Source organism: Taudactylus pleione, unplaced genomic scaffold (assembly GCF_031769625.1).
Source record: "Taudactylus pleione unplaced genomic scaffold, aTauple2 ptg000044l, whole genome shotgun sequence".
In the NCBI taxonomy this organism is placed as follows: Eukaryota; Metazoa; Chordata; class Amphibia; order Anura; family Myobatrachidae; genus Taudactylus; species Taudactylus pleione.
This window is the reverse complement of record NW_028284446.1, coordinates 7,047,287-7,063,220: the sequence shown is the minus strand read 5'-3', so window position 1 is coordinate 7,063,220 and position 15,934 is coordinate 7,047,287. Positions and strand designations below refer to the sequence as shown.

Below are 15,934 nucleotides of genomic sequence, written 5' to 3'. Positions count from 1 at the left end.
AGCAAGGTATCTCCCAGGCAAAGATTTCAAAGCAGACTGGGGTTTCAAGATGTGCTGTTCAAGCTCTTTTGAAGAAGCACAAAGAAACGGGCAACGTTGAGGACTGTAGCCACAGTGGTCGGCCAAGGAAACTTAGTGCATCATATAAAAGACATATCATGCTTACTTCCTTTCGAAATTGGAAGATGTTCAGCAGTGCCATCCGCTCAGAACTGCCAGAAACCAGTGGGACCCATGGGACCCAGGTACACTCATCTACTGTTTGGAGAAGTCTAACCAGAAGTGGTCTTCATGGAAGAATGTTGCCCAAAAAGCCATACTTTCGATGTTGAAACAAGGCCAAGCGACTCAACTATTCACAATAACATAGGAACTGGGGTGCCGAAAATGGCAGCAGGTGCTCTGAACTGATGAGTCAAAATTTTTAATATTTGCCTGTAACAGAAGGCAGTTTGTTCGCCGAAGTGCTGGAGAGTGGTAAAATAATGAGTGTCTGCAGGCAACAGTGATGCATGGTGGAGGCTCCTTGCAAGTTAGGGGCTGCATTTCAGCAAATGGAATTGGGGATTTGGTCAGGATTAATTGTGTCCTCAATGCTAAGAAATACAGGCAGGTACTTATCCATCATGGGAGGTGTCTGATTGGCTCCAAATTTATTCTACAGCAGGACAACGACCCCAAACATACAGCCAATGTCATTAAGAACTATCTTCAGTGTAAAGAAGAACAAGGAGTCCTGGAAGTGATTATATGGCCCCCACAGAGCCCTAAACTCAATATCATTGAATCTGTCTGGAATTACATGAAGAGACAGAAGGATTTGAGCAAGCCTACAACCACAGAAGATCTGTGGTTAGTTCTCCAAGATGTTTGAAACAACCTCCCTGCCGAGTTCCTTCAAAAACTGTGTGCAAGTGTACCTAGAAGAATTGATGTTGTTTTGAAGGCAAAAGGGTGGTCACACCAAATATTGATTTGATTTCGATTTCTCTTCTGTTCATTCACTTTGCATTTTGTTAATTGATAAAAAAATAAACTATTAACACTTCTATTTATGAAAGCATTCTTACTTTGCAGCATTTTTTTCCATACCTGCCTAACAGGGCCGGCTGCAGGGTTTGGAGCACCCTGTGCCGGCTCTGTGTAGCATGTGCGCAGCATCCATTCAGACTCTGGGGTTCGGCACCGCTGCACAGCTGCGGCTGTGGGGGTCCCCAACCTCCTGATTTGACCACCCGCGGGCCACTTCGGCCCATGGGTGGAACAGCGGGACAGTACTGTCCCACTGAAATCGGGATGTTTGGGAGTGGTGCGTCCTCTATGGGTGGCGCCCCTATTCGAGCACACTGGTCGAACACCCCTAGAGCCGGCCCTGCTGCCTAAAACTTTTGCACTGTCAAGTATCCATTTATCCTGGTTTTAATCAGGTTTAAATAGATGGTATGGCAAGACCATATGAGATTACTCACAGTGTATTAGCCCGACATCTGCACTCCACCCCCGGTGAAGGAGACATTTCCCTGTTCTTTCCATGGGAAGGAACACAGGAAATGTCTGTCTGTCGGCCGCGGCTGGGCATACACTGCACGATGCGGCCAACAGTTTACCCTTAAATATCGCATCGGACGGGCATGCTGGACAATCCGGCATGCCTGGCCGAGCAATATTAAACCCTCGGTCGCCCGCACACTCGCTACAATTATTGGGGCGATCCGCGGATATCGGGAGGATCGCCCGATAATTGTAGCGTGTATGGTCAGCTTTAGTAAGGAATGAAAATGGCACTTAGGATTAGATGCAGTAAACCTCATCACAAAGCCACAACTGTAGCTGTATAACATCTCTCACAGAGGCACTGCTCACAGAAAAGCAGCACATTAATGCCTCACTGACAGAAATACACATTTCTGACAGTGAAATTTCATAAAGGACCTGACACCAATCATCACCAAAGATTGACTCATACAATCGTGATCTATTCAAATAACTTGAACATGACTTACCTGAGCAGCCACTTAAGAATCCACCACAGCAGACAGTGAGCAGACATGCCAGCCCTGACCCTAAAGATACATTAAGCACTTCCTGCCAGTACAATTCACTGTTCAACATGTTTTCTTTCCAAAATGAACCACTCTTAGATGTAAATTTACTAAGATTCAAGTTTGGTCGAGTTTTGCCGTTTTTAAATTCGATTTGATTCACTGAAACCCAGATGATTTTAGGCTTCTGAAACACTCAAATTTACCAAGAATCGTGTTTTGCTGAGAATGTGATTTCCAATGGTGAAGCAGATCTAGATTTCTCACCCGAGTTGCAAGTTTAGATAGAGATTTCACACCTGAGATTGCAGTGTCTTCTCTCTGCCAAACTCACCCGAACAAGCAGCCTGCGAAGGCTGCTTGTGTTATACCTGTAAAAAAAAGGGTTAACATTATAAAAAAAATGATGTAGGGTCCCCCCAAAAAAAGCACAACCAGCCCCGGGCTGCTCTGCCACTCCTGGTTCCTAAAAATACGGGAAAAAAATTAATAGGGTTCCAAAGTATTTTAGGAATCAGCACTGAGGGGCCCCCTATTTTTAAAACCAGCACCGGACTCCAATCCGGCCTGAGTGTAATCCACAGCCAGGGGACCCTTTCACTGGGTCTCCCCAGCTAAAGCATTATTACCCCAAGCCAGGGTTCTCAGGCATGGTGGAGACCTCCCAATAAAGGTGTCCCCCCTATGCCGAGCACCCCAGGCTTAAGCTGAAGCCCGAGGATGCTACGGAGACCAGCGCAAGGAAGGAGGTGAGTATAGGATTTTTCTTACAGGTACACCCTTTGGAATTCTACTTGAAGAAGTGGACAGAACATCTGACAGCAAGTATGTGTAAGTGTGGTAGGTAAGTGTATGTAATAAAATTGTACTTACTATGGTGTGTGTGTGTCTTGTGGTTTGTCCACTTTTTTTTTTTTATAGTTGGGGTACGGGTGCCATCCGCCTGTGGGTACTTGTAGTTCCATGGTAAAAAAACAATAGTTTATCACTATTTTCACTACTATTACCCCCATACCCACAGCCCAGGTGTGCGGAGAATAGCCCCCAGCTTCAGCCTAAGCCTGGGGTGCTTGGGAGAGGGAGGACCCCTTTATTGGGGTGTCCCCACCTCCCCTGAGATCCCCGGCTTGGGGTCATAATGCTTTGGCTGGGGAGACTGGGTACAAGGGTCCCCTGGCTGAGGCATTAGACCCCGGCCAGATTTGAGTCCGGTGCTGGTTTTAAAAATAGAGGGACCCCTATGCAATTTACCCCCCCTATTTTTAAAACCAGGACAGGCTCAGCAGCCAAGTGCTGGTTCCTAAAATACGGGGTAACCCTAGTGGTTTTTTCCCCCATATTTTTGGGAACCAGGACTGGCTGAGCAGTCCGGGGCTGGTAATGCTTTTTCTGTGTAAGTTTCTGCCAAACTCGCAGCTCAGGAGGTGGTCTATTTGAAACTTCAATTTAGCTGCGAGTTTGCTCCAATTACACCTGAGATTGTACTCTCGATTCTTAGTAAAATCCCGAGTTGTAACTTTTTCATGAAAAGTATTTCCAAGTTTGGCCGATGGTGAGTTTATTCGAGTTTGCAATCTCTCCAGAGTTTTTCAGTGTAAAGAGAGAAATCTCACCCGAGTTTGCCTTTAGTAAATTTGCAAGTTGAAAAGAATGCCTAAACTCACCCGAGATTGCAATCTCGACCGAACGCGAATTTTAAGGTGCCCACACACTGAATGACTCGCAAACCATGTGATGTCGTTAACAATTTCCCTTAAACTACCTGGTAGCTCCCTGGCAGTCCTGGACTGACAATATCATGCATAAAGTGTTCAAACGATCTTCTACGGAAGATCTGAAGATGCGATGTACGACCCCCGGGTACACGCACTGGCATCGTGATCATGAGTGGACACTCACGATTTGCACATATTTTGCAAGATTTGTTGTTCCGATGCATTGAAATCGGCAAATCATGCAAAATATCTGATAGTGTGTGGGCACCTTTAGTAAATTTAAGCCTTAATGTTCAACTTTTTAAACAACTTATTCAGAATGTTCAATTGTTTTATTCACTTATACTGTTTTTCTAGTTAAATGTTCATGCATTAAAAATAATTCAAATTAAACAGCATATTCTGATCTATTTTTATCTCCTATTCTGTATCTGTTTCACCCTACATCATTCTCCATGTACATTTATTTTGTCACAACAAGGGCCACTTTATAATATAGATATACCACTCTTGGGTGTGGGGTCGCGCTCTGATATACATACACATTGGGTGGTTGAACACACTCAGCGCCTGATTCAAAGCCGGACGCTATTTGCGGACGCTCATTCTAAAAAAGAGGCCGGATATTTAAATTGAGCGCTCGCTCTTTGCGGTGTGTTGACGCCTCTATGTCTGAGCGAGCGTCCGAAAAATGCGCTCGCTATTTTGTAAAGACACCCCTTTGCCGTTCGAATCACACGTCATCTCCGGTATTTATGAGATTAATCGGGAACATCGAAAGGCATCTGAACTGCTCGCAGTGGTTGTGGTAGGATTTTCTTCCCGCTATCACTGCGAGCAGTTCAGGCTAAAAGACAACCAAGTGACATGGTCGATGACGCTCCTTTACTAATTATGCACTCCCATTAAACGCCCATTTGACCGTTAGGCACGCCTGCGTTTGGCTCTCCACTCCCCCGTTTTCAAGCACCTTCCCCTGTTACCACCCACAAACGGTACATTCTGTCAATCAAATTAGCAGCCCCTCACTGTTTTACGAGCGCACGATTTCCAACCGCAATGACTGGTTTGCGCATTATGACCCATATGCATGCGCAGTTGTGCGAACATCGCTCAGAGCGAACAAGCGGCCGCTTACAAGCGGCTCTGAATCAGGCCCTCAGTCTCATACGTATATCAGAGTGTAACCGCACACCCAAGAAGAGTCGTATATCTTAGAAGATCTTCTATCTCACTTTTGTAGAGCATAAGATAATGTACCGACAACCTATTTACTACAGTCCCACCTAGTACTTCGTTATACATATGAAAAGTGTATGTAAGACTTGAAACTATAAGAGAAAGCGCCAGTGCACACGCACACACTCTCTGTGTATTCACTCATGAGTGTTTAATTGCAAAGTGCAGTGGGATATGCTGGTACTATATAAGTAAATGTAAATAAATATAAAACGTGCATGGCTTTCTGAGTATTCCTCTTGTATGCATCTGTTGCTGTGTACCGTTATTTTGCAAATTAGGTAATGTGTTTTTGCCTGTTCTTTTAATGGGGGATAACCGAATGTGTCTTGTTCTAAGCTCCCGCTAGTGGCGTGCATGTCACTTAGTTTAACGTATTTGTAAAGGGAAATTGTGGTTGTGAAAGTTTGATTGATCACATGTCACTTTATCTGTTTGTATTGAATTTATTTTTAACTTTATGATGATAATTTTTTGTCATTTATCTATTCTTTTGTTTTATGAATTAAGCTAATGTGACATACAGAATATAGGAAGAAGACACCAATAAACACATACAATAAATGTATGTATTGGAGGGCATATACCATACGTGAAGAAAAAGAAAAGAATATAACCGCACTACAAGTATATAATCAAATAATTTGTACCATACAAGTAAAATGCACGATATGACAATTAGAATTTTTTTTATAAATAAAATATATATATTCAATCTCAACGCTTATAAAAAATAGGATGAAAAAGCATAAAATACAAATAACTGACAAATGGTTATAAATATCACAATATTGCTACAAATCTTTAAAGTGTTACAAAATAACCCTCATCCAGTGACCTTGTCGTGTGGCAGCAAAAACTATATATTTATGAGACCATAGTAATATAGAAATCCACTTGGAATCAAAACTTTTTTAAGAAAGTGGCGCATCCGGCGATTGTAAGTGTTTGATCTCTTTACTTTCAGCACTGGCAGCGATAATCTCTGGGTCGGTGAGCAGCAGGTGATTAATCACAGGCATCGTTCTGGAGATCTGAATTTGGTCACACGCGGTCAGAGCCCAGCTGGTAGCAGAAAGCCAATGAAGTTATCTCTCCAACGAGTTTCTTTCCCGGCTGGTGATTTCTTCAGAGGGGTGTGTGGAAAGAAGGTGATCCCTCTGAAGAAATCCCCAGCCTAACGCGTTAGGGAGATAACTTCACTTGACCCGGCTTATGTCAACCTTGCCCTTTCACACGTGCAAAAACCCGGGTTATTGCTGGCAGTGGAAAGGGGTATTATACTCTCCTCATAATTTCCTGGTGCTAGAAACCCTTGACTACCAGTATTAGATCGAATCCAGAGATCACTGATCACTGTTGGTCCTGGCGGACACAAGCTATCCCAAAACATGGATAATATTCTGTGTTCTATAATCAATCCATTATTAGCCCTGCAGACATAATTGATGAGATATAGAGCTTTCCCTCTTTCCAATTCCAAGGAATAAATTCTAGATCTTTTCATTCCATTGTAGACTAAAGGCCCCCATACACGGTGCGATATAGCAGCCGATCCGATGGAGTGGAATGATAGCGCTGCTATATCATTCCGTGTGTGGGTATGATATTGGCCAGTGCGCGCTCCTGTGGGATAGTACATCACTCCTCCAGATCTTACTGCATGTTCACTTGATCTGGGGAAACGATGTACGATCCCATGCAGTGCTATGTGGGTTGGGGAGGGGGGTGTAGGGACCGCCCGATATGCCAGCCATCGGATCAGCCGTCGCATCACAAGGTGCATATCGCACCATGTATGGGTTCTTAACAAGCTTCCACAGTTCAAATTGCCTTTAAAGTAGCAGTCTATGAGGATTAAAAATCTAGAATAGATTCTCCCAAGCAATCTAAATAGGACATTTTTTTATGACCAAGCAAACAGTTAACAAAGCAAACCCAATAACCATTAGGTACTAGAATGTGGTACACTGAATATAGAGGAAAAGTCAAATGTCAAGAGGTTCAAGACAAAAACATGTCTCAATTATGAGAGGCATCCCAGATAGAATTCCTTTTTACTGATGCTTTCTCTTCAGGGCCGGCTCCAGGATTCTGAGCACCCTGTGCTGGCTCTTGAGAGAGTGCCCTAACCTCGCGCGCGGCAAAGCCGCTTGCTACCAAATTTGGGGGGTGGCCTAATTACCATAGGCCACGCCCTCTGTGTGACGTTATTTGGAGGCGTGTCCGCATGGCACGCCTCTAAATAACGTCAGGCTGGGGGCAAAGCCCAGCACTCCATCACTGGCTGGGCTTCCCCCAGCCCTCTCTGTTAGTGAATGGTTGATCCATTCACTCTGTGGGGGTCCGGCATCTCCGCACAGCTGTGGCGGTGGGGGTCCCCAACCTCCAAATTTGACCACCCACGGGCCACCTCGGCCCGCGGGTGGAACAGTGGGACAGTACTGTCCCGCTGAAATTGGGATGCTGGGGAGGGGTGCCGCCCTCTATGGGTGGCGCCCCTGTGCGACCGCACTGGTCGAACACCCCTAGAGCCGGCCCTGTTTCTCTTAGTGGTAAAGTAACAAATGGATTCTCCCTTTTTGGCCTACTATTTCATATCCCTCTACTTCCTTTCCTTTTAGTTCAGTGGTTCCCAAACTGGGTGCCCTGCTATGATTAGAAAAAGTTTGTGAACCACTGCCTTAGAGCCTGATTCATTGATTAGGGGTGGTGTTGGGGGAGAGATAGGAGAAACGCAGGCGTGTCTGTCCATTTGGACGGCATTGTTTGGGCGTGCATAAATCAGCCACTGTGACGGCATACGCAGCTTGTGTACGAGGACGAGGGTAGCAATTTCTGAGTAAACTCAGACCTGTTGTAATTGTGTGTGAGGGGCCGATGTTAGTCGATGTTACTGATATATACGCAGGACTGCAAGGTATTACGGATGTGAGCGGTAGTGGGCGTCTATGCTGGCTGTGCGTCATATTTTCGCAGACCTGGGTGCTTAATCGCATAATGAATCAGGCCCTTAGTTCATTAGCGAAAGCTTGGTGGCATTGATTGCCTTACCATCATGTCCTTCTATATCCCTTAGCTACAGCTGTTTCTATTTATAAATTATATTATTGTTTTGAAAATATTGTTTTGGTTATCGTAACCTGTAATGTGATATGTCCCCAGACATGCATGGTTCATCATTGTGACCTGTACTCCAATAAACAGTATTTCAAAAGATAAATAAATAAGAACATACTTACCTACTTTTCAAAAAGCATTTCAGGGAGATTGTGATAGCACCACCTATGAGCGCGGCTGTAAAGTGGGCGTGTACAGCTACATCTGAGAGGCGTGTCATACACCTGACTTACATCCAAATGTAAACGAGTCCCAAAGCAGTTAGTAAGAGCTACTAGTTGATGAGAACACCCTGATAACTTTCAGAAAATGCATGTAGGGATCATTGTGCCTTAAATTATAATCAATGCAGGGAAATGATACTAATGATCCCATTTGAATGTACAGTATATATCTCTTGGGACCTTTTCATTTTTATATATAACTGTTTCATAATAGGGGTAAGGTGCAATCAGGGAGATTGCTAGACTCTTCAGGGAGTCAGGGAGATTACTACTATTTCAGGGAGTCTCCTTGACAATTAGGGAGAGTAGGACAGTATAAATAAGATACACCAGTAAAAAGACACTTCTCACAAACTTACTAATTCTTATTATTCTTATTTCATTTAACCCTAATGCTATTTAAACCTACGTGATATTTGTAGAAATATGCAAATTTTGAGACTTTAAAAATATAAATAGTGGTTTATAATAAATATACATAGTAACACTTGCACAGAGCAGTATGTATTATCCATACATAACACACTAAGCTATAGCCGTAAAGAGATGTTAGTTCTTACCACACTTGCCTACCCTCCAGGAACAGTGGATGGCTCCCAAAAATAGGGTGCTCCTGGTCACCCGTAAAGGCATACAAGTATCCCGCAGTGCCTCTTGTCCACCCAACCCCGCCCACTTCCCCAAGTAAAATAGGCGGGCTGGATGGCCGATGACCCGATTTGTGCTGGATCGTATCTTTGTAGTCACCCCCCGCTTTACAATTCCATCATCGTTGGGGCCACGATTACATGATCATGCCAGCACGCCCCCGTGCCACCCAGCTATGCAGCCTCCTTACTCCCCACCACTGTGCCGACAAGGCTGCCCTCTCCTGGAAGGGGTGGCCAGAATGTCGGCAAGTATGGTTCTTACACACAGTCTTATTGGAGAAAAGCACTATATACATTTATTAGTAGTAGTTTTGTAACAGTATTAATAGGAAAAACACAGAAAGTATGTGCAATGGTCTATTTGCACTTCCTACTGCAGCCACCCTATGCCTGGAGAGACGCAGGTTATATGCATTGAGGGCGAACACATGCAAGTGCAAATCCAGATATTGCTCTTAGGAGATATAAAACTGACTCCTCAATTCAGCACAGCACAAAAAAACATGGTCATCATTAATGTGTATCTACCATAGTAAAACAAAGTTTAAATAAATAAATCGAAAATATGCAACTACCAGCACCAGAGCTAATAGCCCGGTCTACACCTGCCTAACCAATCAGAGCTAGTGAAAGGAAAGCTGCTCTGTTAGGCCAGTCACAGACAAGCATCCTTTCATTAATTTGCGGTGCAGTTAAACTACCATCAGGTTGTCTTCATTCCCTATTTAATTATTCTTCAATTACATCAGGAAGGTAGAAAAAAATATACCTATAGGAAGAGTACAATAAAGATAAAAAGCAAGCTTGGGTGAGTCTTCGAGGGAAATTTTTACTATAGGGCAATTTATTAAAACCACCATTTATTTTGGTCTTTTTTTTACATCAGTATCAGGATGGGATGCATCAAGCATCACATTTTGAATGGGAAACATTCTGCATTCCGCCACTTAACGCATGCATAGCAGTAACTATTAACACCGTTATTATGTACAATTGCGATTAAAACAGCAAGGAACAGCTCTTCTGATAAGAGATGGCCATTGCAGTGTAAGGACTTCCAGGTATATGACCCGGGAATCCTGCTGCGCATGCTGACCATCAACCAGGAGATGCACGAGCAGCGGGGGACCCTGGCAGGGATGCTATTGGATCCCTCTGTGGGAATGCAGCTTATATCGGTGGATCGCCCAGTTAATTGCACTGTGTATTTGCATGACAGATCTCAAAATATTGATCGGTCATGCCGAATTGTCCAGCATGTCCAAGTCAGCCTAATGGGCAGTGTATGTATGTATGATCGACTGACATTTTCCCTGTTCCTTCACAGGGGAGGAACGGGGAAATGCCTCCTCCCCAGGGGAGGAAAGCAGATATTGTATGGCCATACACTGAAATATCTCACAGTGTATGCAGATGATATCTGCTGGGTTTCAAGCCGTCACATACAGGGGCCTATCCATTAGCAGATCTTTCTGAAAGACAAAAGATTTATCTTTTGAAAATTCCTGGGGCTGCTGTGACAGATATCTGTGATGTACATGACAGATTTTTGCAAACGACGAACGTTTGCATGACATCATTCTGGGACAGGATTTTTTTTTATGATTCTATTAATTTTCATTTAAAAAAATCGTTCCTCGTTCATCACGACAGATATTTCTAATATCTGTCAGCTATAAACGATAATTGACCAACATGTTGGAGAGACAAAAGACCAAATTTGTCAACCGCAGGAGTGCGCATTTTTATCGTTCAGAGCCTATCCAATAGCAGATAAATTGAACGACTGAACGATAAATCCTTCATTGTTCAAATTTATCTGCTAATGGATAGGCCCTTTTACACAGTGCATGTCCACCATAAGTTATTACCACTGCGATGATTTAAGTGCTGATTACTTTTTAAAACATCAATAGTTTTTATTGAATTTTTGTAAACATAAAATCTTGTCTGCTGTCCACCCAATACCACCCAGTGCACTGCCACTGACTTCAGTCAACTGGAAGGGCAGAGAGGACTGGAAGCAAACCTGATAAGAGGGCCAGCCGGCAGTGACAACATTGTGCAGCGCCAAGCATTTAACACCTCCGATCTCCAGACAGAGGCCTCCAGTGCTTCCAATTAATACTACGGTAGTCGAGGGTCAGCTTTGTAGGAGGATCGGGCCGTGTTAGGCCCACAGGCCATAGTCTGGCCGCGTCTGGATAAAAGCAACTAAGAATACACGTTAGTGCCAACCTTGCATGCATACTATTACATGCATAGGCCACAAAATAATGTTTTTTTTCTGTATCCAGTCCACAATGTCATTGATACAATAAATATACAACTAATCACATAGCATTTAAACAAAGATACTGTAAAACACTCATATTATGGGATCAGCTAGCTACACATCCTTGCCCAGCAGCAGAAAGGAAAAAGGACACACAGTAATATAACCAGCAGCAACTGTACACAGAGGTGACACACAGTGTAATGCCCTCCTGTACAGACAGAAGGCCTTTTGTGTTTCTTCAAGAAAGCTTTGATTCATTAATCCTGCCTCCTCTCACTCTCTCTATCCATCTGCCTCACTCTGGCAGTCTCTCTATCCATCTGCCTGTCTCTGGCAGTCTCTCTGTCCATCTGCCTGTCTCTGGCAGTCTCTCTGTACATCTGCTTGTCGCTGGCACTCTCTCACTCCATATGTTAATGTATTTTTAACCCCTTCTTTGCGGTGATTCCTCTGCTCTTTTTCTTATATCAACCTATATTTTGATTTTATTAATGCAGAACATTTCTTATGTGTGGCAGTCTCTTTGTAGTTACAAATGATATATAGAAGCTGTTTGGGTATTTTTTTTAAAACATGGAATGGTTACAACACTCTAATAACTGACCCTACTTCAATAAATATCGATTTGGTAATAAATGGTCTTAAATATTTCACAAGGAAAAAGGACACGTAATGAAATGTACACGTTGTGTAATCTAGGAAAAAGTTATTATGGTTTCATAAATGCAACACTAACACAGCACCAAACTGCATTATGTTATGATTAGAACAATACTGTAGCAAAGTATGTCCTTTATAATGTATTTTATAAATTGTGTTGTTACATTCTTGACAGAAAATATATTTCATCTACAAAATGATAACCAAAAAGTACATTCTCATGTAACAATAAAATACACTAATGGCCATAGTTCTTATTGAAAAGCACACATGGGTTAATTACCAGCTGACGGATTATGACTGTAGAACTGATAGATGTCAAATCTGACTGGCCTGTGTGCGGCTATTGTTTAGGACCACTGATCCAGAGATCCTCCATAATTAGCACCCTTTCCCCCAGATCTGGACACCCTCAGATTTCACAACCATCATCACCGCCTCCCTCTTTCCCCAGTGACGCCAGTAAAACCTCAGTGGTTCAGAGAGTTCTGAAAGGAATGTACTGGGAGGAGGAGAGGGACATAGGAGGAAGACAGGAGGGGGTGTAGGAGGGAGAGAAAGGACAGAGGGAAGGGAGGGGGAGGAAGAGTGACAGCATAGGGAGGAGGGAGAGGTTGAAAAAGGCGGAGTAGAGGGGGAACGGAGGTGGCTGTGGTGTAGGTATAAGATCTATTAACTAGTTGGCTACAAGTACGCATAAAGCTTTGCAGTTCAATGATATGTAATAAGCGCTGATGGGTCAGTTTGTCGATTGAGGACGAGAGAGACGGCCTTAAAGGTAACGATCTAGCAGGACCGTAACTAGGGTAGGGGGGCGCCAATTCTCTCTCTGGCACAGGGCACCAAAAAGTAGTTACGGCTCTGTGATCTAGCACCTACCAGTGGGGGGATCATTGGATGGCACCCACACCAAACCCCACCAGTGATGTATTGGTAGAAGTATATATACACTGTATATATATACAGTGTGTATATATATATAGGACCGGCACTCTGCTGTACTAGCAACAATGTGCCCCAGTGCCTTCCGTGAACAAATTAATAAGCAAGAAGAATCTGCGGCACTTGCAGACTGTGAAAAGATGTTTAATGTGTACCCAGCACACCAACGTTTCGGGGCCACACGCCCCTTTGTCAAGGTAGGTAACAGGTGAAAAAAGAAAGAAAGAAAAAGCTTACCTTATACCCGGAGAAGCCTGCCAGAAGGGAGAAGCCGGACGCCGCTCGGGACCCCACGTGACGCTGCCGGAGTCCCGCACTGAAGACGTCATCGCAACCAGCATCACTGGTAACCTAGGCAACCAGGACGCTAGCGCTAAGACGCGGCTGGTCGTCCTGCAGAAAGATAGATTAGGAATGGCAAAAGTGAAAAAAATACAATGAAAGAAAAATTACAATCATACAGAAATGCAGTATAATAACATGCCTAAATCAAAAATCGAAAACAAAAAGGTGATTATCGACCCCTATAATAAAGAAATGAATATCGAAATAAAACATTATATCCAAATGGACAGTTACACAGGTAATCTGGAATGCCACTTATAGTTATAATAGAAATTGAATGCTTGACCAAATGTTATGATATTGGAAATATTGGTCAATGTAAAAAAAATTGAATACACACTATGCAAGATGGACCATCTTAGTTGAACACATTCCAATTGATCCTCTTGTTGAGACCGGCTGGACTGATGGTTTGTAGCTTGTACATCCATTTGGCTTCCACTTGAAGTAGGCAAAGTGCCCGATTGCCCCCCCTAATGGTTTTCGGCACATGGTCAATGGCCATGTGTCGGAGATCAGCAAGGGCCTTTTTGAGGGCTGGAGGGTGATGGCTGTTTGCTTGTAATAGAGTATTTTTATCTGTAGGCTTAGAATACACATTGGTGCACATCAGACCCTTAACTATTGAAACTAATCCCTGAATTATTTGGATGTTCAAGTTTCAATAGTTAAGGGTCTGATTTGCACCAATGTGTATTCTAAGCCTCCAGCCCTCAAAAAGGGTTTTCCAAAATCACAGATGGTGAGGGTGGCTAGGATCACTAGTGAACCAACTGAGGTTGAGGCAAGTTTAGATCTGATTGTCAAAACATTTTTATGTAGAGGATACAATCCAGCTTTGTTGCACAAACAGAAGCAGGAGGTATTGAACACTTCAAGAAGTTCTCTATTTGTTCCCAAAGGCACTGAGGCAATCATCCCATGAAAAAGCCAGTACAGCATGTCCAGTGCGGTTATTCACCGCGCTACTCGGGCACTATGGCCCATCTTCACCACAGATAAAGATCTTCCGTCCCTTAAAGGCAAAGAGGCCTCTGGCCTGTTTTACCAGGGGCCGTAACATCAAGGACATGGTTGTTCACAATGACATCACCAATTTCGGCATGAGTAGGAATACATCTGAGGGTGGGTTCCTTTCCAAAAAGCCAGGCTGCTATAAGTGTTTGAGATGTACCATGTGTCAATACATGATCACTGGCCGTACCTTAACTCATCCTCATTTAGAATGGTCTTATTACATCAAACATGTGTTGACGTGTACATCTTCTTACATCATCTATTTGATCCAGTGTCCCTGTGGTCTCTATTACATCGGAAAAACCACCAGGACGATGCGGGAGCGCATGGCCCTTCATCGTTCTGCCATCAAGGCAGCTCTTGCTGGCAGGACTTCAGACCAACCGGTGGCCAGGCATTTCTCAGAGAAAAAACATGCCCTTGGTGATCTCCGACACATGGCCATTGACCATGTGCCGAAAACCATTAGGGAGCAATCGGGACTTCGCCTACTTCAAGTGGAAGCCAAATGGATGTACAAACTACAAACCATCAGTCTGGCCGATCTCAACGAGAGGATCAATTGGAATGTGTTCAACTAAGATGGTCCATTGATCAATATTTCTAATATCATAACATTTGGTCAAGAATTCAATCCCAGGCGGCGTCCGGCTTCTCACTTCTGGCAGGCTTCTTCGGGTATAAGGTAAGCTTTTTCTTTCTTTCTTTTTTCACCTGTTACCTACCTCGACAATGGGGTGTGTGGCCCCAAAACGTGGGTGTGCTGGGTACACATTAAACATCTTTTCACAGTGTCCAATTGCCGCAGATTCTTCTCGCTTATATATATATATATATATATATATATTAGGGATGAGCTGGTTCGGATTTCTGAAATCCGAACCCCCCCGATCCGAGTCATATCCGAGTCAGGCTCGACTTTTCCCGCCTGACTCGGAACTGAAATCGAGGCAAAACGTCATCATCCTGCCTTCCGGATCTCGCCGGTTTTGGATACTATAAAAGGCCCCCACGTCGGCGCCATTTCTCACTCCGGCTGTTGACAGTGAAGAGTGAGGGTGGGAGCTAGGGCTGGCTGGGCTCGCAGTAGCCGCACGTGCATCAACAAAGTAACGCCAAGCGTGCGCCTGTGTCATAACGGCTGCCTTGACCGTTAAAGGGTGCTGTAACCCCCAAAGTGCACTCCAAACAAAATAAAAAATTATATTCTGTGTTTGTGAATTGTGTGCACTGTAGCTGCATGTGCATCAACAAAGGAGCAGTGCCAAGCATGCGCCTGTGTCCCATAAGTAAAGGGCCGGCTGGCTCATCTCTTAAAGGGTGGTGTAACCCCCAAAGTGCACTCCAAACAAAATAAAAAAATATTTTCTGTGTTTGTGAATTGTGTGCACTGTGGCCGCACGTGCATCAACAAAGTAGCGACAAGCGTGCGTCTGTCTGTTAAAGGGTGGTGTAACCCTCAAAGTGCGCTCCACAAAAAATAAAAAATTCTTTTTTTTTCTGTCTTTGTGATTTGTTTGGGCTGTAGCCGCACCTGCATCCTCAAAGCAGCAGCGACAAGCGTGCGTCTGTCTGTTAAAGGGTGGTGTAACCCCCAAAGTGCGCTCCAACCAAAATAAAAAGAATCTTTTTTCTGTGTTTGTGCGTGAAATGTATGCGCAGTAGCTGCACCTGCATCCTCAAAGCAGCAGCGACAAGCGTG

At 43.9% G+C, this 15,934-nt stretch overlaps 1 long non-coding RNA gene across 1 annotated transcript in view; it reads right to left on the bottom strand.

Moving 5' to 3' along the window:
* Nucleotides 1-12,280, bottom strand: part of LOC148537779 (uncharacterized) — a 96,065-nt gene extending 83,785 nt beyond the window's left edge. The window contains exon 1 of the long non-coding RNA XR_015873309.1: nt 12,212-12,280. This is a non-coding gene — a long non-coding RNA (uncharacterized LOC148537779). The remainder of the gene's footprint in view (nt 1-12,211) is intronic.
* Nucleotides 12,281-15,934: the final 3,654 nt, after the last annotated feature.